This window comes from Macaca mulatta, chromosome 8 (assembly GCF_049350105.2).
Source record: "Macaca mulatta isolate MMU2019108-1 chromosome 8, T2T-MMU8v2.0, whole genome shotgun sequence".
Classification (NCBI taxonomy): Eukaryota; Metazoa; Chordata; class Mammalia; order Primates; family Cercopithecidae; genus Macaca; species Macaca mulatta.
In genome coordinates, this window is record NC_133413.1 from 23,194,211 (window position 1) to 23,221,504 (window position 27,294).

Here is a 27,294-nt window from a genome sequence, read left to right on the forward strand (position 1 = left end):
CCAGGTTCAAGGGATTCTCCTGCCTCAGCCTCCAGAGTAGCTGGGACTACAGATGTGCTCCACCATGCCTGGTTATTTTTTTTTTTTTAATTTTTAGTAGAGATGGGGTTTTGCCGTGTTAGCCATGCTGATCTCAAACTCCTGACCTAAGGTGATCCACCCGCCTCAGTCTCCCAAAATGCTGGGATTACAGGCGTGAGCCACTGTGCCCAGTCTGCACTTTGCTTTTAAACAATTTTCTCATCCACCAAAATGGTTTGAGAGCAAGGAGCAAACTTTATTCATTTTAATTTCTTCAGCACCTAGCAGAGAGCATGTGTCCAATATACACCTGTTGAATGAATATTGTGCCTAAGCACCTGTGCAGAATCCTGTGTAGTGCCCAGCTTCTTCCACTCTACATTATAGTCTCTCAAATACTGAGACTGTGTCTGTAATTTACTTGGAGTCTTAGCTTTCCTCATTTTGTGCCCAGGGCTGGCACTCTGGTTTGACTGTGTGCTGTATTGAAGGCCTACAATGGGGGATGAAGACCATAGACAACTCAAGACCGAAGCCCACAGTTCTAAAGAGGGCTTGACACCTGGTATAGAGGTGGTAGAAAGTTCCCAGTGAAAAAAACACCAGAAAGTTTTCGGAGTGATTGTGCTGGGCAGTTTTCATTTCATTTCCCCATATGCTACCACCCCCAAAGCTGTTAGGTTGGAATCAGAGAAAACAAAGCAGAAGAGCTTTTGGGATTTCCCAAATTGAAACAAAATTGCATCTCATTAAAATGTGCACACATACTCACACACAGCTTACTGGAGTTATGGGTTACATGAATTCCCAGATCACTGGGTAATTTATTTGGTTCCTATTCCTGCACTGTTGAGAGGCACTGAAGTACACACCAGCAAACATAAATAATCAACAGCTTTAGTGCCTTTATCAATCATAAACATTGTGCTCAGTCCCTCAGGAGAGGCTTGTAATTACATTCTCCATTCATGGTTTGGGGTGCTCAGTCCCTATATGTGGGACTTGAAGGCCAGCCTCACTCTCTCGATGGTATTATTCAAAGAGACAGATGCCAGATTGTACCAGTTTTTTAACCAAGAGCAGTCAGTCTCACACTCTCCTGTCCTTCAGAGAAATAGATGTGGCTAAACCAGGTCTGTACAAGAGAAATATAATGTAGGCAACGTAGGAAATTTTTAACATTTTAGTAGTCACATTTTTAAAAATAAAAAGAAATAGATGAAATTAACTTTTATAATACATGTTTCCATATCCAAAATACTATCATTTCAGTATGTAATCAATATTTTAAAAAATATTTTTAAAAAATATTGATTACAAATCTTCAAAATCCAGTATGCATTTTACATTTATGGCTCATCTCATTTGAGATGAGCACATTTCAAGCTTTCAACGGCTACACATGGCTAGGGGCTGCCATATTGGACAGTGCAGATCTAAACCATGAGCAAGGAAAGAACGAATGAGTGAATAAGAGTAAGTGAGTGAATGAATGAGTTAGTGAGTGAATGAATGAATGATTGAATGAATGAATGAGTAAATAAAAGATTCAGCAAGTAAATGAGTGAGTGAATGAATGAGTGAATAAAAGAGTGAGCAAGTGACTAAATGAACGAGTGAGTGAATGACTTAGTGACTGAGTGAATGAATGAATGAGTAAATGAGTTAGTAAGTGAATTAATGAATGAGTGAATAAAAGATTCAGTGAGTGAATGAATAAATGAGTGGGTGAGTGAATAAATGAATGAATGAATGAGGGAGTGAATAAAAGAGTCAGCAAGTGAGTAAATGAATGAGTGAGTGAATGAATCAGTGAATGAGTGAGCAAATGAGTTAGTGAGTGAATGAGTCTGTGAGAGAGTGAATGAATGAGTGAATAAAAGTTAGCAAGTGAGTAAGTGAATGAGTAAATAAATGAATTAGTGAGTGAATGAATAAATGAGTTAGCGAGTGAAGGAATGAGTAAATAAATGAGTGAATGAATGAATGAGTGAGTGAATAAAAGTGAGTGAATTAATGAATAAATTCATGAATGAGTGCATGAGTGAGTAAGTGAAGGAATAAATGAGTGAAAGAATGCATGAGTGAGTAAATACACGAATGAGAGAGTGAGTAAAAGACTGAGGCTCCTGGCCAGCCCCTCACATCAATCACGCATGCTGGCTGGAGATAGCAGGCAAGAGCTAGAAACTTCACAATTATTATCAGTGTAAAAATGTCCTACCTTAGACTTGTACAGCAGCAATTTATGCCTTCCCGAAGCTCTGTCACACACACTCTTTGGTCCTCATGACACTCCTGTGAAATGGGTAGGAGTCTGCAGCAGTCCCAGGATCCCAGCCCTGGCAGACAACCCCACTCCCACTCTGCTACCCTCTCAGCTATGGGCCAAGAGAAATGCACCAGAACCACACCCATGAAGACCGTGTGCTGTTAAAACTCCCCTCTCAGGTCTCTTCGGCAGAAGCTGCTCACCTCCACTGACTGCATTTTAGGCTCTCCCATGTCTTTGCTTACTTGGAGAGAGACTCCTGGTCTATACTCCAAAAGCAGCCAGTTGCTATGTGTTATGGAGGAACCACCTGCCTGGAGCAGGTAACCATTCCCAGCCCTGTGCTGCACTGTATAGTTTCCCAAGGACTTCCACACACATCTCTAGCTCCTCCACTCCCAGAACCAGGCCAGCCCAGCCCAGCTGTACAAGCATAAGGCTCAGTCTGGAAGGCCAATTACAGGAAGGTTCTCGGAACCTGGAATGGAGTCAGGAAGGATGTTGTGTCCAGAGCGTAAGGTGAAGGCCAGTGAGTGTGGGCATGCACACAAGTCCACGATCCCAAAACTCATGTATTTGTAAAGAATTGGACAAAGGCCAAATCAGAAGGGAGAACAGAACAAGATGCAGCTGGAGGGGAAGGCAGGCCTAGGAAGTAAAATTAGTCCTAGAAATCCTATAGAGATAAAAAACAGATTACTGGTTGCCATGGGCTGGCAGCAGGGAGAATGGAGCGTGACCGCTTAAGGAGCATGGGGCTTCCTTTTCGGTTGAAAATGTTTTGAAACTAGACAGTGGTTATGATTGCACAGCACTGTGAATATACCAAGTGCCACCGAATTGTACTCTTTAATAATGGTTAAAATAGCAGACTTTGTGTTAGGAGTATTTCAACACAATAAAAAAAGAAAAAAACAGTGCTAAAGCTCCAACCCAGGTCTCCTCACTCAAGTCCAGCTCTCCTTCCCCAGCAGCTGTGGTTCACACAACCCAGCACAAACTTTTCCCCACGGGTTGAGAACATCTTTTAAGGACAGCCGAAAACAGACAACTCCTGAACGCACCACCCCATCTGCAGAGTGGAACATTCAATGAACATTAGAGCTGCACAGCCAAAGAGACTGAGAATTACAAATGGTCAGATCTGGAAGATTCTATTCTGCCCAGAGCAGCAATGAGCTTGCTTACTGGGTGAGTGTCAAATTAAGGGTGGCACCCTAAAATACTGAACTCCACTCTTCGGCTCATTAGGGAACCGTAATCTTTGAAATTTGTAAACCCTTCTTGAGGTTGTTTATATGTTCCACCTGTGCAATGTCTCCTGGGGACAGAGAATTGCAGGAATTTAATGCTACTCATTGAGTAAAGTAGACTCCCTTTAGTTCTCCTAAAATTGTCTCCTGTCAAGTTTTATGCAGATGCAGGAGAAGGAGGGATTTAGGACTAAGATATTAGGATTTTGACATACACTCCGTCTTTCACTACTGAAAAGCTTTCATCCCATCCTCTACCAGTCTTGGTCTTTCCAGAGCTAAGAATCCTAATTGCTGTCCCATCCCTCTTGATCATTTTAGTTGCTTTTCCTACCACTTGTATATGTTTCTCCTCTCTCTTTCTCTCTCTCTCTCTCTCTCTCTCTCTCTCTCTCTCTCTCTCTCTGCAGGGGGAGTAATTAGAATGTCTTGAGATATTAGAAGAGATAGAAGAAGTAGCATCTACTATTCCTGAATCTACTCTCTGCTTGGCCCAGAAGATTCATAAAGGAATTGGAGATTCACATCCTCTTCCTGGTCCTATTGGCTCCCAGGCACCACATGACCCAGCTCCTGCCTTGCTCTCCAGCCTCATCTCCATCACTCTGCTCATTGCTTGCAATGCTCCAGGTGCCCTGGCTTCTTTCACTTTTCAAATGTGTCCAGAATCTTTGAAACTCAGAGCTCTAGACATGTTCCCCACTTCACAGAAGTGAAGCTGTGCCTTTTACAGAGAAAATGTGTACCAGGTAACCACTAAAAGTTTGACCACATTCTGGACTCTGGGAATTCAGAGATGAATGAAATACAGTCTCTGCCCTCAAGGAACTCTCAATTTAGAGGCAAAGACAAGTAAGTAAAGCGATGAGCATAACAGCAAGCACTGCTGCAGTTCAATGCTGCACTGGAAGGACAGTATATTTGGGCAGCACAGAGGAGGGTCAGGGGTGTCAAGAAAGGCTTCCTGGAGGAGGTGATATCTGGCATGAGCTTTGAAGGCTGAGTAGGATCTCTCTACTGGTGGAGGAGATTCCTTCCAGGTAGAACAAACTGCATGGGCAGAAGCACTGAGGAATGAGAGTGGTCCAGCAGCCGAGAGTAAGGGGACCCAGATGAGCTTAAGGGCAATGGAATGAGGGAACTCAAGCAGCCAGGTCTTTTCAAAGCTTCCCAGTGCCAAGACAAGAGCAAATGGGAACATCAGGGCACCTGCCTCCAAGAGTCTGGAGCTGATAAATGGAGCTGCTGCTATTAATACTGTGAGCTGAGATGCCTTCTCTCATCTCCATCCTGTGGAGGAAATATGCCTTTGTCATCCAGGTCCTGAAGGCAGTCAACACTAAATACCCACTTATTAGAGACATGCAATGTGCCAGACATGAAGCTAAGTGCTGGAGAAGATAAAAAGAAAATATTTCAGGGCAGCTTACATATGACACATTCACACACACTCACATGCACATGCACACTCACGTTCACATACACACACACTTACATCACACAAGAGGGCAGCCTCAACCTCACCTTCAAAACCGACAAGCAGCCCCCTGCTAATGAGAGCCAAAAGCCACAACTCCTCCTGCTCCAAGTCCCCCACTTACTCCAATACCTCCTTAAAGATGCCTCCAGATCCATTAATCCAGACAGAAGTTTCCATTTTACCATGAGAAGGAAGGTTTCGACTACAACCATGTGGGAGAGTCAACATCTCACCTGAACATCTCTCACCCTGTGGGGTCAGTGAGCAAATAAATAACTTTATGGTTAAGTGTGAGTCCAACTCAGTAATCAGGCTGTACATACCTGGAAGGCAAATCCTCTTAGCCCTCAACTCCAATTTTAGACACTGTCACCCATGTGTCTTGGACAAGTGAGACAGTGGTTCAGTGTGCCCCACTCTGCCTTTCTCATTGTCTTCCTGGGTTGCTGGCAGCCCTCAGTGTTGGACCTCCATGGTCACCACCACTGTGAAGGCTCCCTCAGACCCCCCTGATGGTACCAGAGCACCTTGGACAGGCCCCCGCATAGCAAAGGTCCCATCTTGTCACTCTTACTGATGTTTCTCTCCTAGACAGGGCACTCCCCAAAGGCAGGGGCTCTGTCTCATTCATTTCTCTCTCCCCACAACATCAAACACCATGCCAGGTGCATTAGTACATTTTCACGCTGCTCATAAAGACTGGGGAATTTAGAAAGAAAATGAGGTTTAATGGGACTCACAGTTTCACGTGAACCCAGGAGGCGGAGGTAGTGATGAGCCGAGATCGTGCCACTGTACTCCAGCCTGGGCTACAGAGTGAGATGCCACGAAAGAAGGAAGGAAAGAAGGAAGGAAGGAAGGAAGGAAGGAAGGAAGGAAGGAAGGAAGGAAGGAAGGAAGGAAGGAAGGAAGGAAGGAAGGAAGGAAGGAAGGAAGGAAGGAAGGGAGGGAGGGTGAAGAGGAGGGAGGGAGGAAGGAAGGAAGGCGAGAAAGGGAGAAGGGGAGAGAGAAAGAGAGGAAGGAAGGAAGGAAGGAAGGAAGGAAGGAAGGAAGGAAGGAAGGAAGGAAGGGAGGGAGGGTGAAGGGGAGGGAGGGAGGAAGGAAGGAAGGCGAGAAAGGGAGAAGGGGAGAGAGAAAGAGAGGAAGGAAGGAAGGAAGGAAGGAAGGAAGGAAGGAAGGAAGGAAGGAAGGAAGGGAGGGTGAAGGGGAGGGAGGGAGGAAGGAAGGAAGGCGAGAAAGGGAGAAGGGGAGAGAGAAAGAGAGGAAGGAAGGAAGGAAGGAAGGAAGGAAGGAAGGAAGGAAGGAAGGAAGGAAGGAAGGAAGGAAGGAAGGAAGGAAGGAAGGAAGGAAGGAAGGAAGGAAAGCAGGAAGGCAGGCAGGCAGGCAGGAAGGGAGGAAACAGGAGCCGGGGAGGGAGAAGCCCCAGGAGACTTGTCAGGAAAACCCACATCATGTGGTGATGGTGCCCAACCCACCCAAAGCAGCTTCATCAGCATGGCCCGAGCAGCCCAGCCCATCACTCCCCCATTAGGCAAGTTTGGTCACTGCCTCCCACCTCCCACCTCACTGAAATGCTGCCCTCTACTACTTGCTGGAGTTCCACGCTTTGTTCCACACTCCTCTCAGGTCAGAGCCCAGGCTGTTCTGACTGCTCAGTTGTAATGCACCTCCCTGCTCTAGGTACCTCTTGGAGCCTTTGGAGGTGTCCATGCTGCAGCTGCCACCCACTCTTATTCCATCCCAGATTATCAAGCTTTTATGTTGGTGCAAAAGTAATTACAGTTTTGCCATTACTTTTAATGGTAAAAAAGGCAATTACTTTTGCACCAACCTGATATCTTACTTTTTAGTGACACTCTTTTGCAGGGGTCCCCCCAGTTAGAGAATTTGAGGAAACACCCCAAAGCCTCTCCCTCCCCGAAATACACACATACCGCTCCCCCGATATGGTTTGACTATGTCTCCACCCAAATCTTGAATTGTAGCTCCCATAATTCTCATGTGTCATGGGAGGGACCCGGTGGGAGGTAATTGAATCATGGGGGCTGGTCTTTCCTGTGCTGTTCTCATGATAGTGAAGAAGTCTCATGAGATCTGATGGATTTATAAAGGGGAATTCCCCTGCACATGTGTTCTTGCCTGTCACCGTGTGAGACGTGCCTTTCACCTTCCCCCATGATTGTGAGGCCTCTTCAGCCACGTGGAACTAGTCCATTAAACCTCTTTTTCTTTATAAATTACCCAGTCTTGGGTATGTCTTTTTAGTGGCATTAGAACAGACTAATATAGAAGCACGGTTGAGGGCTCCCAAATAATAGCCCCTGCACTCACCAAAACACTCCACAGGTCCCTGAGCCTTGAGTCTGCCTCTGAGTGCCTTCCTGGACTTCTGCCAGCCAGGGTCCCTTTTACACAGCTTCACTTCCCACCTGGTAATTTGTCCTCTGCTTCCCAAACCCCGCTTTCAGTTTACCTATCTGATCATGTCTAAACCCCAAATTTAGACATGGCTGGAGTATCTTCCCCCACAAGAAGTTTCTAGCCACCATGCACGTCAGTGGATGCAAATTTGATTTCCAGGGTTGTCCTGCAAATACTCCACATACAAAATTAAATCACAATCTCACCTACTGGCCACCCTGGACTCCTGCTACACATTTTGCTTAGGTGAGTTTCTTCATATATAACCCTCATGTTTCCTGTAGAAAATTAGTCTGCCCTTTAAAAAGGCAACTTTCAAAGTCAATTCCCCAGTCTCAGCTTGAGGAACTCTTTGGAATCAATAGGAACGGAGTAGCACCAGCCCGGGATGACAGGGCAGAGGCGAGCGGCAGAAGATGCCTGACCTCCCCAGGAAGCCACAGAGGGAGATTTGCTCCAGCTCACAAGTTGAAAGTCTTCATTCTGAGGAATTTAATTATGGCTAGTAGAGAGGATTAATTGCTTTGTACTGTGTTAGTATAAATAAATACTTCCTTCATTTGTCTTTACACTGCTGTTTCAATCCCAAGACCCAAGTTCACATGAGTGTATTAGATAGATATGCTCTGCCCAGCTCACCCCAGGTGGCTTAAACTAGATAAAGCAAGACCAGAAAACTCAGGGAGGCTGCTCCTGCCCCTGAAAGCTGATGGGTAGCCAGTGACCTCATGTGGAAAGGTCTTGGACTGCTTACACATATTACCGTAGGCTTACGGGTTTCACAAGCATCACTAAACCCTGTGTGTGGTATAATCTCTTTTTGTTTGTCCTACAACTATAAGGCAATGTTTCTCAATGTGCAATCCACAGACTTCCTGCAACAAAAATCACCCTGGGTTCTTGTTAAAAAGGAATATTTCTGGGTGCTACTAGACCTTCTCAATCAGGATCTCTGGGGGTATGGCCAGGATGTGACATTTTAAATAAGCTCCCCCAGATATTCTAAGTGTTGGCCTATACTCTTAGTAATTTGTGACTTACGCTGTCCTTCTTACAAGATCATGATGGTGGTGATGATGTTGATGATGATGGAGGAAATTGGGGAGGATGATGATGGTGGTGGTGATGGAAGACACAATAAAATTCCTTCAGATGTCTTTGGTTCTCGACCATTTACAAAGCTCTTTATTGCATTTAATTATCACAGAGACTTGATTGTTACAATCCCATTTATAGATGAGGGAGGAGCTGAGATTTACAGAGAGGTTAGAAGACTTCCCAAGCTCAGCAAAGCATTTACTCTGGGTTGTTTTCCAGAAATGATAGACTTATAGGAATCAACTTACTCTTATCTTGTCCCACCCCTCAAAAACCACGACTAGGAAGTGCCAGGCAAGACCTGATTGGGACTCAGATTAGGCCCAGAGAATCATTCTCCTCAAGGACTACACGCATGACCCTGAGTCACATTCTATGCAGCCTGGAAGACTCCAACCTCCTGAGCCAACTGCTACTTACCTGGTAAAGGCCTGTAAGCCTCCTCACCCCACCTACTCAGCAGAAAAACTGCATGACAGTCAGAACTGGTGTTAGTTGTGACTGTGCCTCTGCCAACTAAATGTGTGTCCCTGGACAAGTCACCTAACTAAATCTCATCTCCTGTAAAATGACAGGTTAATAAGATTAAGTGGAAATAATGCGGTTAAACATTCTTTGTAATTGTAAAGTGCATAAACATGAGCTACTCTTATTGTTAATATCATTACAATCTTTTGAGTTTCATGTTCAGACCTCCTTCCATGTTCTTCCTCCTTCCATCTCTCTCCACCCTCTCCCTAGTCTGGCCACCGCCATGTTTGCCCAAGCTGGGAGCCAAGGGTCCAGTATCTCAGCAAAGAATGGAACACAGTAATTCAAAAGCTGTTTTTCCTCCACATTTTGTAGCAGTTCAGAAGGCAAGTCACAGCTATAAATTGTGTACAGAAAGGACAGCATGTCACCAAAGGGGCCATTACCTCCTTAGAAGTCAAGCAACATGGATTAGAATGAAAATTATTTGGGATCTTCATCAGTCGGCTGAAATTGTTCAAGGCTCAGCAATTCACTGAGGTTTGCCACTGGGTCACTGATTTTAGTAGTGTGTGTGTATGTGTGTGTTTGTGTGTGTGTGTGCATGCATATGCACATGCTCCATCTTTTGTTGTGGCTCAAAACAGGAAAGAACAAGAGACCATTACAAGTCCTGTGGGCCTGAGATTGCTCCGAAGATCTGGGTCTGGTGACTCTCAGCCTGATTTAGTCTAGCAAAGTCCTCCCCGGGGTACAAGGAGGTCTCCACAGGGCAGAAGGCCATGGAGGGAGGATGCATATGAGACTTCTGAGAAACACCTGCTCAGAACACAGAAAAACTATAGGCAAGGACAGGACAACCTAGAAGCCAGGGACACCCTTAGAGATGAGGCTTCAGATTCAGCACCATGGAGCTCAGTGCACTCACCCCAGGTCTCAATGGAACCTGGAAGCACAAGAGTAGCCATGGCCCTACCTGACCTGGGATCCAGTTGTCCAGTGCTGTGTATTGGACTCCTGGGTCAGGACAGTCATGTAAAAGGAAGAGCAAGAATAAAAGCACACGGTGATCTAGTCCTCACCGTGTGCCAGGCACTGTGCTAAGTATTTCACGAGCATTATCTCATTTGATCCTGCAAAACCTCTAGGAACTAAATTCTAGTATTAATATTATCCCCAGTTAATAGATGGGCAAACTGAGGTTCCCATTGATTAAGTGCCTTACTTAAGATCACAGAACCCATCATGGGGAAGTCACAATGCGTACTCAAGTCTTCCTCTAGAACCACACACTTCACTGAGTTCCGCCACTCAGCACTTTACACAGGCCCTGGCCCAGAGGTTAAAAACTCAAGTTCTGGGGCTGGACTACCTGGTTCAATGCTCCACTCTGCTATTTACTACCTATGCACTTTCACCTCTCTGGATTCTGTTTTTCTGGTTATAAAATGGGTATAATCCACATCATAGAGCTTTGAATGAATTGATATGCAAAGTCCTTCTTAGAGAACATGCAAGTGTTCAGTAAATGAGCATCTAAAACTGAGTTTATTTTAAGGAGGTCAAGAAGCCAAACAGGAGCAATGAGGCTACCCAGAGATTAGCAATGGCAAACTGCCACTTACATCCATATGCTGCTGGGACAAAGGAGGCCTCTGGATTGAGGGACCCAGGGGCCTGGTCACCTGGCAGATCTGTTTACTGGGTGCCAGAAACCTAGAATTGCAGCCAGTTCTGGAAATGCTGTCCGAGGCAGAGAAGGAGAAATGCCCTGGCTTCTTCCTCCCAGCTCCCAGCTCCTGCCAGTCTCCCATTGGCTGAGACCAGCTGGAAACTTGCTGACCCAGGGGCTGGAAGATACAGCCTATGAGAGTCAGGCCCTGCCAAGCAGAGCAGTGTGGGGCCAGGGCATGGAGTGAGTCAGAAAATAGCAGGCTTGGGATGGGCATGCCCTGTTCTAAGGACAAAATCCAAACTTCTTGGCGTGGCCTGTACAGCCCAGGCTGTGGGGCCCTGCTAACCCTTCCTCTCTACGCTGTGGTACCCCAGAGCCCAGCTCCTGCCTGCCTTGGGGGCTCCATGCGTACCTCTACCTATCCTGTTTCTCCCACTCCTAGTTCTGCTCATCCCTATTCATTCTTCAAGTCTCAGCTTAAATGTCACTTCCTCTGAGGGGCCTGCTCTCTGCTGTCTAGAATAGGACAACCCCTCCCAATAATTTTCAGCTCAGCCCTCTCTTTTTTCCCTTCATACAATTTTCACCCTTCACTTTTCCCAAACACCTAGCACAGGGCCTGGTACAGAACAGGCGTCAACGCCTACTTGTTGAGTGAGTAAATGAGTATGCTGACCAGCCTTCATTCACCAGGCCAGATGAATGCTCAGAAGAGCCAGTCACAGGGCCAACTTCCCAGAGGTCTCAGGCCCCTGGGCTCCTCACTGCCTCTTCTAAATGCCCCAAGAGCACAGCTCCACCTTGGGTCACTCAAAAACTGCTGCCACTCCCAAGAAATTCTGGCTGTAGGCCAAGGGCAGGATCACCTGGGTAGGACCTTCCCCCTCGGCTCATTCCACCCCTCACTCCCTCATTCACCACCAACCACTCACCATGGTCCAAAGGAAAACCCTTGGATCCATCACCTCAGGAGTGCCCCAAGGCCTTCTTTCTTTCCTTATATAGAATGTACCCTGGGTCAGCTCATGGTCAGGATAATTCAGCTTTAGAAGCTACTGGGGTTATTTGAAATCTTTGGGGTTCCTAGGGGTACAGACTAGAGCTCTCAGGATCCCCGGGGTCTCTTTTCCCATAAAAATGGGAGGAGAGAGCAAGAAGAGAGAAAGGCAGGTGAGGGCAGCTGCCAGCTTACAGAGGAGAAGAAGGGATGGGGAGGGAGAGCACGTGCAGGCCAGGGAAAGTTGGAATAGCCTGTAAGTAGGCCAGAAGGGTCTGGGCTGAGCCTGTGATTAGCACCACTAATCACTTCACCAGCTCAAAATAGGTTCTCTCCTCTGAGACCATCCTCCCAGGGTCAGCCCAAGCTCCTGATTAACCCAGGTTGCTGCTGTTCTGCTGCGAGAGAAAATAACCCATGGGAGGGCTGGAGGCGTCCAGGAATCTGAGGTCCCCAGAGGTCATTCCCCCAGCCTCCCAGCATGCCACCCCCCACCCCAGCACAGGAGCATGCTTCCGGGGTCACCAAGCCTCCTACTCCATGGTGGGGTGCCCCGCCACCGGGTTAGTTCAGGCCCCCCCTCCAAACACAGCAGAGCCCAGCCAGCAGAGGAGGTAATTGGCAGGGCTTAGAGCCAGCCCCGGGGGGATAGCGATCTGGGAGAATATCCTGTCTTCCAGATGTCACCCTCACTTATCCTCAGGGTGCTGCAACCCCCAGAGTGCTCTCCAGGAGCTATCTCACATCTGCTTCCAGAACAGCATCTTAAGTGATTAAAACCACACAGTCCCTCCGTTCACACTCCTGTCATCTCTCATCTGGCCACCTGTCGGGCCACCAGACCACACAACCGCTTTCCCTTCTCCTCTAAGGACTCTTGTTCAACATGTTGTTTGGAAAGGGGGGCCCATGGGTGCAGAGACCCAGAATTACAGCAGCAGTTAATTGCCCCGGTAGCAGCAGGGCCGAGGCAGGGGACATGTCTGCTCAGAAGCCAACTCAGGTTCTCTGCTGAAGGTCATTAGGAGGAGGCAGTACTTCAATGTCTTCATCCCACAAGGCTACATGGAAGATGACAAGTTGGCTGGCCCGAGCATGGCGCAGCTTCAGATGTAGCAGTGAGCCTCTGCGGGGACCTCAGGGCACACTCCTGTCTCTGAGCGCCATCTTCACCTGACAGGCACTATTAATTGGCAGCTGTGAGAATGCAATGGAAGGACCATTTCCAAAGACATGTTCCTTAACCTGGAAGCCCCACACACCCTCCTGCCACTTAGCCCTATCCTGCCTGGACTTCAGGGCCCATGTCCAGCCCCACCCTCTCCACAGACCCTGTCCTGACTATACTACACAAGCCTACAGGGCCATTTATCCACCAGGAAGTAGGCTGTGTCTTTAAAAATGTGGGTAGGGGAGCTAGTTATGTGCTGGAGAAATGGCAGACAATGTCAAGCAAGCTTAGGGCAAGGACCAAACGGAGTGTCCGAATTGCCTCTGCCCCAAAGAGGTGATAAGTACATGGCCCAGGCCTTCAGTGGGAGTGGGAGTTGATGCCTCTAATGTGCAGCTGGGGAATAGGGATGTGGGAAAGTGCTACAGGCAGGCCCATGGTCCCAAAGGAGCCATCCACAGGAAGGTTACAAAATTCCTACAGGCCAATAAAGGAAGAGCCAGTAGGATGCCTAGGGACTGCAGGGAGCTGTTTTATGAGGCCCTTTGGAGTGAGCCGCCCAAAAACCAGGCCTAGAGGAATGGCCAGGGCAAGAGAGTAGGCAACAGAACCACTTCCGCCTCTGCTTCTGTGGCCCCAGGTGAGGTCATGCTCTGAACCCTTAAAGGATATGCAGAGGAGATGTGAAAGAGCCCAAAATGGGGTGGGCTAGAAATTGACAGGCCAGAAGACCCCAAAGCCAGGCAGAGTGGATCCTGGCTGTGGACAAGAGCCAATGCCCTCTATCCCCTTCTCCCACCCCAACCCAGGGAGCTTGGACAGAAAGCATCAGCCATGAAGTCCTACCCATCTTCTCGGGTGACACCGCCAGCCACAGAGCCTGTATCAGCATCCACCCAGAGCTAGAGGCAACAGCTTCCCAGTCCCACCCAGGCAAGGTGCAAGAATGTCCTGGCAGCTCCTCAGATGGCCGGCAGCAAGTGTGTGCCTGGGGGGGTCCACAAGGGCTGGCTGCTCTATCTAGCTAAGCCTCCATCTCCCATGGCCTTCACGCAGCAGCGTGACTCTTGCTCCCTGAGATCATTGTGGGGAGGCTGGCCAGGCCAGCTGCTGCTAGCTCACAATAGGGTTCATGCTCCTGTTCATGCTCCTCTAATAGCTCTAACAATTGCTTCAGCCAGAGAACAATGAAGCGACTGACTGTCAGCTAGCTGCCCCAGGGCATACAGCACAACCATGGGACACAGGCATGTGTTTTTGCAGACACATACAACAACACACACACACACACACACAATGTGTAATATAGGTCCCTGCCCTATTCCACAGCCACAACTCCTACCAATGTCTCTCCACACACTCGACAATATGTACCCTGCTGACCAGCCCTAATTTCTAGATAATCCATCCTGATTGTTTTAGGAATTTTGGTTTCCCTGTGCACTTTATGCCCAATATAAGAGTATCCTTTCAGAATGCAGCATCCCTTCCACAATGGCCCCAGTTTATAGATGAGTAAATTGGATCAGGAAGCTCGTCCAAAACCACAAAAGCCTTTATGTAACCAAGCAAATATGAATGGTCCAAGCCATTCATCTCTGAGGCATGGCAGGGAGCAGAGGGTGCCTAACATTGAATACTGTGTAAGATTCTAAGAGCTACGTCACAAATAGTGTCCAGTGTTCTTGTAAATGCAGACACAAACACACAAAATTACACTTTTCTCTAAGGAGGAAAAGTGGTAAAATTAAGTCTGTCTGGAAGGTCTGGAACACTTTCAGGGAGCAGGTGCCATTGGACCTTAGTCCAATGTGGGGAGGGCCAGTGTCCAGGAAGGACTTCCAATGCACCAAAGATGGTGGCAGATGCTTCACAAAGAGCCTTAGTGCAGCAGCCCTCAATGTTTTTGGCACCAGGTTTGATGGAAGACCATTTTTCCATGGACCAGGGTTAGGGGCTGGATGGTTTGGGGATCAAACTGTTCCACTTCAGATCATCAGGCATTCGTTAGATTCTCATAAGAAACGTGCAATCTAGATCTCTCATATGTGTAGTTCACAATAGGGTTCATGCTCCTATGAGAATCTAATGCCGCTGATGATCTCACAGAAGGCAGAGCTCAGGCAGTAATGCGAGTGCCGGGAGTGTGTTTAAATACAGATGAAGCTTTGCTTGCCCTTGCTCACCTCTTGCTGTGCAGCCCGGTTCCTAACAGGCCATGGACCAGTACCCATCCATGGCCCTGAGGTTGAGGACCTTTACCTTAGTGAATCTTCACGTCCATCCTGTGAGGTGGGTGCTTTCCTCATTTCCACTTCACAGATGAGGACAGGAAGCCTTAGGGTATGTGACCCAAGTGATATTGCTAGAAGGAGTAGAACAGGATTTAAACCTAGTCCGGGTGACTCCAGGGCCAGCACTCTCAGTTGCCACGTTGTGTTGCATCTCAGAATGGGAAGCAAAAGCATAGGCAGGAACAGCTGCCAGGTGGGAAACATGGGGAAGGGTCTTGAGGCAGGGGCATGGCATGTGCAAAGGCAAAGAGTGGTGACATCATGGTGGCCTTGGGGACCTACAAGCAGGCCAAGCATGACAAGGGCAGAAATTGTCACTCAAGAGGCAGGTGGCATCAGGTGATGGGGGCCTTGCAGGCCAGGAAATCTGGACTCAGACCTGTAGGTAACAGAGAGGAATTTAAGGAATTTAAGCAGACAAAAAACATGATAAATTTTGCATCTTGGCAAGATCAGCTCTGGATTAACAGCAGGCAAGGTTAGAAACAGGGAAATTAATTAAGAGCTTATGAACAGGAACAAAGATATTTACTCCACAATCAGATATAGGAAAAGAGAGTAATGTGTGGGAGTCCAAGGTAACTCCTAGGGAGTGGCCCACAGAAGGAGGGGCAAGTTGAAGGAGGGCAACAAAATGAGTCCAGGTTGTGTGGGAGGAGAAGCATTCAGGAGATGCTATCTAGTGGGAAGTTCAATATAAGGTGTGTGGTACAGGAGAGAGCTCTGGCCAGGACAGATGTGTATGAATGGGTAGATGTTAAGTCATGGACAACCTTGGTCCGGTGCAGGAAGAATGAGAAGAAATGGAAAGAGGACCCTAGGAAAGGAAGCTGAGAGATTACAGATGTGTAAGTTCTGGGCAGAAGAAGAGGAAGCAACAAAGACACTTGGAGATGCTGGTCAGGGAGCTCAGGGGAGAACCAAGGCAGAAAAATGGCTCAGGTCTACAGGGTTTTAAGAGAAGAGAAATGGCAGATTGATTAATGCCTCAGAAAAGTAAGGTGAGGTGTGGGCTGCAAATTGACACATTAGGCATCACTGGGGGCTTTTGTCATTAGAATAGTAGCTTAAGGAGAGAACAAGAAATAAAGATGAAGATGATCTTCAAGGAACTGTCTTCAAAAGGAAGAACAAGATGTTGCTAGCATGGTTGAAGGAGAGATATTTTTATGTAAGTTGATTTTTTAATTACTTAATGATGGATACATGTGATAGAATATACATAAAGTACCCATTAATGCTTCACTTAACCTAAGAGCTCCACTTAATCTAAGAACCAGAACATTGCCAGTACAGCAGTACCATACTCTATCACCTCCCTTGTAACTGTCCTCCAGGAAGAGCTTTTGAAGATGGACTGAACTGAAGCATGTTCAAGGACTACGAGGAAGGAACAACAGAGTGGGAAGATCTTGTGGAGTCCCTGAAGGAAGACGAATGGGATAGACTGTGAGTACAGGAGAGAAGAGTGAACAGAAAAATTATTCCTTGCCCTGAGCCAGGAGGAGAGGGGTGAGAGTTGATGTACATTTGGATAAGTTGAGAGAGAATAAGGATAGGAAGCTGGGACAGAACTTTACAGATGACCCCCATCTGTTCTTCGATAGGATGATGAAGAAGGAGAAGGAGAAGAAGAAGAAGATAAATGAGGCAGTAATGATGTTAGGACCTTGAGGGGAATAAGCTGACCAGAGACACATAATGGATTCTTGCCAAGCAGAACCAAGAGCCTACCCAATGGATCTGTAGTGGCTCCTTCCAGCCAATTATATGATCTCCTCCAGTGGTTCTCCACAAACCCAGTGAGTAGAGGAACTGACAGATAGCTGGATGGATCCAATGTGCACAACTTGGGTGGGTCTAGTCCAGATAGAACAAATCCAGATTGATAAAGCAGCTTGTAAAAATTGGGTTGGAGGACACACCCTAGGATATTGGCTACCTAGAGAAGAATAGGAAAGGAGATGGGGCTGGCCTGTGGGCAAGGGAAGTGTCAAGGAAAGTGTACCTCTAAATGAGGTGAGAGAACAGATGACACAGTAAAGCACTGAGGTAAGTGTCAAATGAGTGCTGTAAAGTGCTAACTGAGTTTGCATCTGGCTGTGACATCTATCAGCTATGTGGCCTTGGGTAGATTTTTAACATCTTTGAACCCCCCACGATCTTATTCATAACAATTCCTCTCTTAAGGCATTGTCACCCTAAGCTCAAAGGAGAGAGCTGTGAAAGTTCATTGTAAGCTGTGTGCAAATGTCAGCAGTGATGAATCAGGCAAGGAGGTCAAGACAGTCTTCAGGTTTCCAGCAGGACTGGGACTCAGTAAGTCATTCCTCCCCGTCATTTGTGTGGCTGTTTTTCCCTTACTCTGCCCTTGTCCTTCCCGAATCTCATTTGGTTGGTTTCTGACCAATCTCTAAAACCTACTCAAGTCAATTTGAATTCTAATCTGATCCTCCAAGGTGCCCCTCCAGCCTCAGCTGGGTGTCATCTATGAAATTAATGAGCGTGCTCTCTGTTTCATCATCTAGTTCATTGCCGGAAATGTTAAATAGCTCAGGGCTCCAGACTTTGAATTGCTCCAAATGGCCTCTCACAAGTCTCCAGTTTTTTTGTTGTTTGGAGACATACAGAGGGAAACCAAGCACTTCCTCTCCCGAATTTTAGCCAAAACCCCACCACCACCACCATTCTCACCTGCAAATGTGGCCTTTCCATGAGGCGTCAGAAAAAGACATCTACAGTTTTCAATCAAAATAAGGCTCTCTGCCCTTCCCTGAAGATCATACCACTTCTACCTCCTGAAGCATTCTTTAGGAGACCCTGGACTTACTGCCTTGACTGTGGCTCCTGCCAGTGCCCCTGCCTTAGGGGCCTCTGAGCCATCATCCACTCAGTCCATGATGTTTAGTGTATGTCTTAGTCCATCTGGGCTGCTATGACAAAATACTTTCCACTGCACAATTTATAAACAACAGAAATGTATCGCTCACAGTTCCGGAGGCTGGGAAATCCAAGATTAAAGTGCTAATAGATTGGGTTCCTGAGGAAGGCCTCTATAGATGATGCCTTCTATGTGTCCTCACATGGCTGAAGAGGCAAATAGCTCCCTCGGGCCTCTTTTACAAGGACGCTAATCCCATTCATGATGACAGAGCCCTCATGACCTAATCACATCCCAAAGGCTCCACTTCTTGATACTATTGCACTGGGGATAAGGTTTTGACATACAAATTTTGGGGAACAACAAGCGCTCAGACCACAGTAATGTATTAGCAATAATTTACCACTGAGGAAGAATTCTTGGGGCACCCCTTGGGAATGTGTTGAACATAATCCAGTCCCACTGATCTGCCTCCACTCTGCCAGTTCTAAGATCCAGGTCCTGATGACAGTACACTTCTCCCACGCCCTGGCATCCCTCTTTCCTCAACCTTCCTCTACGCGATTCTTGAAGGACAACACCCAGGATTCATTCATTTTTTATAGGCTATCTATGAAGTGCCAGCCTCAGTCATTTGTGCACAGCCATTAACAAAGCAAACATGATCTCCTCTGTCCCTATGAATACTGCAGTCCAAACTCTGTCCTGCTCTCTGTCTCCCCTGATGTCTCAAAATAGTCATTTTCCACACACCCCCAACCCCCTGGATCCTATTTGACATATCCTACACTGATTCTTCCCCTACATGTTTGGTGAAAGTCACCTTCCACAGTTGATCTTCTGTCCAAATTCTGGCTCCTAGCTCATGTTCAATTTTCTACATCATCTTTGTCACCTTTTTTGTCCCTTTGTATGTCTCACCATCTCTCTATCCTGTGCCTAAGCAGGCATTCCTTCTTTCATAGCTGCTATCCTCTGTAGGTAAGTTGAGCCCTAACCAACCCTACTTCTACTTTCTCCTCTATCCCCTTCTTGCCCACCTTCTGCTAATGGGTTGGCCAACATGAATGTACACTTGCAAAGCAACTACTTTGGACCTCTTGTCTTTGGCCCCACAGGGATCTGGCTTTGGCAATTTTCTAATTGGGAAGGAGGTTTGCCATCAACATCTAGTACTTTCCTGCCTCATACCTAGACAGATCCAGGTTTCTTCTGGGGGAGGTTGGTGAGCACACCCCAGAATTCCCTTCATGAGGAATGAGACCCTGTGACCTTGGGGTTTTTTTGCTTGTCCATCACTCAACAGTCCTCGCTATAGCTGTGCCTGACACAGTGCTAGGCACCAGGAATCCACAGATGATTAAGACACACTATATTGTGTGAGAGTAAAAGAAAGGAATTCTTTTATTTTTCAACTGAGGATGTTGGAATGTTTCATAGAGTTGACATGCAGAGACAAAAAAACAAATGGAGAAAGTATAAGCAATAACACTAGTTTTAACTTAGCAATCTGTCACCTCCACAGCGAAATATTTTTTAGCTACCCTGCTGGCCTCACTGAGCAGCTGAGACACATGTGTGTGTGAAGTGTCTGACACAGTTGACTCCATCTTGCTTCTAACCTCCAAGCTGTCCTTGGTCATTTCTGGGCATAGGGCAAGCTAACTTGGGGAGGAATTTAGTCTACACTTTAACCTTAAAGCAAGGATAATAATAGCCCTTCCCAAAACTAAATCACCTTTGTAAAACTAATGAAAGGCCACATGTTAGAATTATGAGAGGGGCTTGAATTCTACTAAGATGTAGGCATAGTTAAGCAATAATCAACCATTGTTCCAAAGGTCTGTACTTCCCCAATTATTCCTGTAGATAACATCACTATTGTAGAATCTAAGACTAGCCTTTTGAGATATTTGTTCAGACTTTTGCATTTCTGACAACCTGCTGACTCCACTCAGATCTGTGACTCATGACTCAATGGGTCCACTTGCGTGATCCCATCCAGGCTCTAACTCCGTGCACAAGACCCACTTTCTATACACTTATTATTTCATCTCCAACCAATCAACATTCTCCACTCCCTAGCCTCCTTTTCACCAAACTATTCTTGAAAAACTCTAACTTTTGAGAGACTGATTTGAGTCTCCATCTCCTCTGTGGCCAGCCTCATGTTAGTAATACTCTTTCTCTACCACAATAGCACAATTCCAGTGGATTGGTGTTGTCTGTTCAGGGGGCAGGAAAAACCCATCGGGTGATTACACAAGTGTCTGTCAGCCATGGACAAAGGGGTTTGTGTGAGAGTTTCCTCTTAAACATAGAAAAGCCAAAGAGGGAAGAACTCAAAGGGTAAAGAGCAACCTCAGAGACCTCTGCTGTTCCAAACTTCAGCACCTCCCTCTCTGTTTTGCCCCCATCTAACCAAGAGCCTAATGGAGACCTCGTCAGTTCCACCTTCTAAGCACCTCCTACGTCTTCTCTCTACATTACTGTCACTACCTAACACAGACCCTGTTGTCTCCCGTCTTGTTGACTGCAGCAGTCTCCTAACTGGTCTCTCTGCTTCCAACTTGACCCTTCCAGACGGTTCTCCCCATAGCAGCCATAGCATTCTTTCTAAAGCATAATAATCCCTTCTCTTCCTCAAGGCTCCCCAAATGCCTTTTGCCTAGCAAAGCTCCCAAAGTCTGCCATATATGGCCCCCTGCTGATGGCTCCAGCCTCATATCTCACCACTCCCTCCCCAAACCTAGATGGAATGTCCAGTCCATGCTGTGTTGCTCTTCCTGCCTCCATCTCCCCACACTTTCCACATGCTCTTAATTCCTGAAACACCTTGGCCCTTCCCATCCTCTCACCTCCTCTTTGCATGGCTGATCCGTAGTCAATATCAAGGTCTCAACCTGGGCTTCCCTTCCTCTTTCCTGGCCCCAGTCTAGGGTGGGTACATGCCTTTTATCATCACAGGATATCATGATTGCCTGTTTAGTCATCTGATTCTCATTAGATCATAGACTTGGAGAAGGCAGAAACCACTCCTGTCTTGGAGACTGTTGCATCTGCTGCTCTAAATTAGTACTTGTTGAGTTAGCAGTGCTTGATACTTATTGAACAACTGAATATGCTGTGATTCCTTAGTAAGGCTCCACATTCAACATTGTCTTCTCAACTAAAATGAAGCATTTTGGTGATTTCTCCTGAAAAATAGATAGAGTCCCAAACTACCAAAGGTGGGAGAACTTTAGAAGTCCCCAAACTCAAATCTCAGGTGTCAGCTGAACAAACAGAGTACCAAATGGAGTAACAAATGGAGAAGTGAATCACCTGGAGCTGTGAGGAAAATGGCCATGAACATTGCTCTGATGTTATCTGTAGTGATTAGTGGTACCTGCCCATACCCTACACAACCCAGCCTCCAAAGAAACCTGTCTGTTAGCAATCGCAAAGCACGTTCCCACCCATTTCCTCATTTGAGCCACACAACAATCTTACAACGTTGATTGGAAAGGTGTTATCAATGCCCCCATTGTACTGATCGGGGAATTGAGGCTTAAAAAGCCCAAGTCACAAAAGTCACAACTCCCAGGGATAGAGGAAGGTCCCTCTGAATCCAGACTTCATGCTCATCCCCACTCACCACACAGAATCTATTTTCCATCTCCCCACAATAGGGTGGGAAGCCAGCAAGGAGCAGGACGATGCAGTCACAGCCGTGTTGCCTGGCAGCACATCTCCATCATGCTGGAGATGACCCAGCAGGTCCACAGGATAAAAGACAAAGACTTTCCTGTTTGTAGCTGGGGCTGACCCTACACTGTGTCCAGAGCTGCCAGGGTAGAGGGGCAGGCAGCAGCTCTCAAACTTGCCAGCGTTCAGCTAGGTGCTTGACTTTATTTAAGAAAATTATTTTTCATCCAGTCTCACAGGCAACAGACTATGCCCTGACTTTTTAAAATGAGATTGGGAAGCTCAAGCTGACCTGACACATCCCTCCAGTTTCCCTGTGCACACTTAAACATTCTGCCAAAACTAATAACTTTATTCCTAAAACCTTCAATTCACATAGGGCAAGCAGTGTCTGCCTGTGCTGTACAGAGCATGCACTTCAGTCTTTATATTACCCAGAGGAATGAGCTGCTATTATGAAATCATTAAATTAATAACTTGGTAATATAGGCAGATATATAAAACAATCTGTTCACAGAACAAAAGAAATTACTACGTTCCAAACATTCATAATTTAATTTAACAGAGAATTAAAGTAGCATACATAATTTTAGCCTCAAAATGTCAATAGAATTATGTAAATACAGCACCAAGTCCCATGGCTGTGTGTGTGTATGTGTGTGCACGTGCAGATGGGTAGTTGTGGGTGTGAACAGAGGGCGGAGTGAGGGCTTGACTTTTCCCTCCTGTAGGCCTCTCTTCTTCACAACAGAGAAGCAATTGACAGGAATCGATGAGGTGCCCAGCTTTTAATTAAGAATTTATTAAACATTCATAGAGCTGTAGAGAAAGCAACTAGCAAGGCATGCTGCTTTCTGCCAGGGTTGGGTGCTGAGCAAACAGAAAGAGTCACAGAGGGAAGGGGATCCCGCAGGGCTCCAGCAGGCCTCCCTGGGGAATAGCAAGCATCAGAGGCCACTGGGCCTGGACCATGGGATCTAAGAGGCTCTAAAGTATTTTATGAGTATGCACATGAGACGATGGAGAGGAGGGCTGCTGGCTAATGTGGCATTATCTTGATGGGATAACAAGGAAAGGGGAACTATTGGCCCACTCCAGCATATGGCAAAAGCTAGCCTTGTTTGAGGGTTGGCAAAGGAGTGAAGTAACCTGGCAGGGCCCTGGCCCATTTCAGTCAACTCTACAAACCACCTGCCCACTATGAAGTAAAGGGAATGCAGCTGGAGGCAATTCTGTGCCAGGGATGAGTCACTTCATTACAGAAGTTTTTGACTCCCCCTCCCTGGAAGCTGGGCACTTGTTCCTATTAAAGCAGGAAGAGTACAAAGGGCTTCTTTTGTGGGCAGAGTTTGCCTCCACCCCTATCTTTTCTGGCTTCTGAGGTATTACATCGATTGCTGCAGTCATGAATGTTTTTCTAAGGACAATGGGTATACCAGTCTTATGCACTTTCCACATTGGAAGGAACTTGTGAAGTCTAAGTTTACCCCTTAAAAAAAAATACATACATGCACAGACGAAGAATTTCGCATGCAATTTCAAGGGCCTCACATATTGCACTGATGAACCCAATGGCAGAAATCTCTGGTTCAGCTGAAGACACTTAGCATGGAACTACATGTATGAAGAGCAATGTATGTCTGGTGCCAAGGATATAAGATAAACAAGTAAGACAGGAGTTCACAGAGGGCTCCCTGGAGGAAGGGGAACAAGGGAACTTGAGCTTGAAGAAGATAGGAGGAGAAGGAGAGATGGAGCCAAGGTAAAAAAGTAGGCATGCATAAGGGATGGCGAGTATTTCTGTAGGGGAGCACTAAAAGAGGGAAGAAGGCATTCTATGGGGAAAATCTCTAATAACAAAAGTTTTGAAACCAAAGCATATAAAGCTGTTATCCTCTTAGAAATATTGTTTTCTATATATTCATTCTGTTATGCATGAATGATGAACTAGAGGAGGAAAGATTTGGACCAGGTAATCCAGTAGGTAAACCATTATAGTGGTTTAGGGATGTGGTGAGCTGCAAGGAGACTAAAATACCATAAATATGCATGGGAAGGAGGAGGCAAGGAGACATACTGTTTGGCTATCTCCGAGAGGACATCTAAATTGTTGGTGGATTCATCTGCACAGGCTAATTGCTGTAACAAACAACCACAAATCCAAGTGGCTTAACACAGTAAAGGTTTATTTCTCACTCATATCACAGGACAATGTGAGTGAATAGAGGGGCTTGATCCATGCAGTCATTCACAGCCCAGACTCCTTCTGCCTTGTGGCTCCAACACAATCCACATAGTCCTCTGTGAGATCCTCTGCATATGACCAGCAAATGAGGGCAGACAGACAGCATGGAAGGTTGGATAGGAGCTTCTGCTGCAGGCCAGAAGATAGAAACACCTCTTCTACCTACATTTTGTTGACCAGAATTCATTCATCTAACTGTTGGAAGGCTGGGATCTATAGCCTAGCTGCCCAGGAGGATAAAGGAAAGTTCCCCAGCTTCTATAGCTGATTAGGAGGGAAAGGGATAGGAAGTCAAGAATGCCTATTCTCAGTCCTGGGGACTGGAATATTGATGGGAACATTGATTTAAAAAAAAAAATTTAGAGAGGAAGGTACTAGGATTGCAAGCTCGGCATTCTATATCCCTATGTCTAGTATTTACAATAACCCAAGAAATTTATAAAATAGATTTTGCTAAGATATTAGTCACACCATTATCCCAGAAGCCTGGCATCACAATTTGACTCTTTCTTATGTGATACAGGAAGTGATGTGATTAGGTATGGCACCAATAGCAGAGGCAACAAAAGAAAAACAAATAGGTAATGTGGAGGACATCATCAAAATTAAAAACTTTGGTGCATCAAAAGACACTATAAAGAGAGTGAAAAGGCAACCCACACAATGGGAAAATGAGAGAAAATATTTTACACATAGATAAGGGATTAATATCCAGAATACATAAAGAACTCCTAAACTCTACAACAGTAAAAAATCCAAACAACCCAATTCAAAAATGGGCAAAAGACTTGAATCGACATTTATCCAAATATATAGAAATAGCCAGTAAGCACATGAAAAGATGTATAACATCACTAATTATTACAGAAATATAAACCAAAACTAAAATGAGATATCACTTAACACCCACTAGGACAGCTATTATCAACAACAAAGAAAGAAACAGAAAATAACAAGCATGGGCAAGGACGCAAAGAACTCAGAACTCTTGTGCATTGCTGGTGAGAATGCAACATGGGGCAGCTGCTGTGGAAAAGAGTATGGCTGTTCCTCAAAAAATTAAACATTGACTTACCATATGATCCAGCAATTCCACGTCTGGGTGTATACACAGAAGAATTGAAAGAAGGGACTTGAATACATATGTGTACACAAATGTTCACAGCAGCATTATTTACAATAGGCAAAAGGTGGAAGAAAGCCAAGTGTCTGGCAAAGGAATAGATAAAATATGATTTATATACACAATAGAATACTATTCAGCTTTAAAAGGAAGACTATTTGGACAAATTTGACAACATGGATGATTCTTGAAAACGTTAAGCTATGTGAAATAGTCACAAAAGGACAAATATTGTCTGATTCCACTTATATGAGGTACATAGAGTAGTCAAATTTATAGACATAAAGTGCAATAATGGTTGTGAGGGGCTGTGGGGAAGAAAGAATGGGGAGTGACTGTTGATTGGGCACAGAGTTTCAATTTGGGAGACAAAAGAGATCTAGAGGTGGATGTTGGTGATGGTTGCATAACCATGTGAATGCACTAACTGTACAATCAGAAATGGTTAAAACCAGTGTAAATGCATGTTGAGTATACTTTACCATAATAAAAGAAGTAATGTGGGTAAGTTCATCTCCCTAAAAATGCAGAATATATGGAGAATACCTGTTCAAACACAATTAACTAATGAAATGCTCTCTGAACCTTCTCAACCACACATCTGCTGCACAGTAAATCTGTCAATGTATGAGTTCTTTATCCCCAACCCTGCTTCTACTGAGTCCTTCATCTCAGTCAATATATAGTCATTCTCCCAGGACCAGGTGAGAAACTTTGACCTTGTCTTTGCTTCTCTCAAGCCCTGGCCCTTCCCCGTAAACCTCCAGGTCAATAGTCAAGTCTCTCAAATCACCCTCCCCTTTTCTCTCATGGTCCCAGACACTGCTTTCTCTTTGGCTTCCCAAAACCTTAGCTCACTGCCTGTCATACTGACAATCCAAACAGCCTCCATGCAAGGCCCCCACCTCTGTGTCTCATCCAGGCTTCCTCTCACCACGGAGCCATCTTCCTACACTCAGGGCAAGGTCTGGTTTTGTTACTGGAAAGGGGTCCTGATCCAGACCCCCAAAAGAGGGTTCTTGGATCTCATGCTAGAAAGAATTCTGGGCAAGTCCACAGAGTAAAGTGAAAGGAAGTTTATTTGGAAAGTAAAGGAATAAAAGAACAGCTACTCCATAGGCAGAGCAGCCCTCGGGCTGTCGTTTGGCTATTTTTATGGCTATTTCTTGATTATATGCTAAACAAGGGGTGGATTATTCATAAGTAGGAAAGGGGCAAGGAATTCCTGGTACAGAGGGTTTCTGCCTTCCTTTTAGACTAGAAGTCCCCAAACTTTTTGGCACCAGGGACCAGTTTCATGGGTTGGTGGTGGCAGGGGGAAGGTGGATTGTTTCAGGATGAAACTATTCCATCTTAAATCATCAGGCAGAGTCTTATAAAGAGTGAGCACACATGCACACGTATGTTTATTGTGGCACTATTCACAATAGCAAAGACTTGGAATCAACCCAAATGTCCATCAGTGACAGACTGGATTAAGAAAATGTGGCACATATACACCATGGAATACTATGCAGCCATAAAAAAGGATGAGTTCGTGTCCTTTGTAGAGACATGGATGCAGCTGGAAACCATCATTCTCAGCAAACTATCGTGAGAACAGAGAACCAAACACTGCATGTTCTCACTCATAGGTGGAAACTGAACAATGAGATCACTTGAGCACGGGAAGGGGAACATTACACACCGGGGCCTATTAAGGGGAGCGGGGAGGGGGGAGGGATTGCATTGGGAGTGATACCTGATGTAAATGACGAGTTGATGGGTGCTGATGAGTTGATGGGTACAGCACATCAACATGGCACAAGTATACATATGTAACAAACCTGCACGTTGTGCACATGTACCCTAGAACTTAAAGTATAATTAAAAAGAGAAGAAAAGAAAATGTGGCACATATACACCATGGAATACTCATAAAAAAGGATGAGTTCGTGTCCTTTGTAGAGACATGGATGCAGCTGGAAACCATCATTCTCAGCAAACTATTGCAAGAACAGAAAACCAAATACTGCATGTTCTCACCCATAGGTGGGACCTGAGCAATGAGATCACTTGGACACAGGAAGGGGAACATCACACACCAGGTCCTATTGTGAGGAGGGGAAAACGGGGAGGGATAGCATTAGGAGATATACCTAATGTTAATGACAAGTTAATGGGTGCAGCACACCAACATGGCACATGTATACATATGTAACAAAC

The 27,294-nt window shown here is 45.8% G+C and overlaps 2 long non-coding RNA genes across 3 annotated transcripts in view; one reads left to right on the forward strand and one right to left on the reverse strand.

The window, feature by feature from the left end:
- LOC114680202 (uncharacterized) overlaps positions 1–27,294 on the reverse strand; it is a 191,018-nt gene that overhangs the window by 88,788 nt on the left and 74,936 nt on the right. The gene's annotated exons all lie outside the window — the stretch shown is intronic.
- LOC144330597 (uncharacterized) lies at positions 15,834–26,755 on the forward strand. Of its 2 annotated transcripts, none has more exons than XR_013396874.1 (3): positions 15,834–16,324; positions 16,491–16,602; positions 17,344–26,755. It is a non-coding gene; the product is annotated as an uncharacterized LOC144330597 (long non-coding RNA). The 2 variants fall into 2 exon arrangements; XR_013396873.1 differs by lacking the exon at positions 17,344–26,755 and adding an exon at positions 16,761–17,145.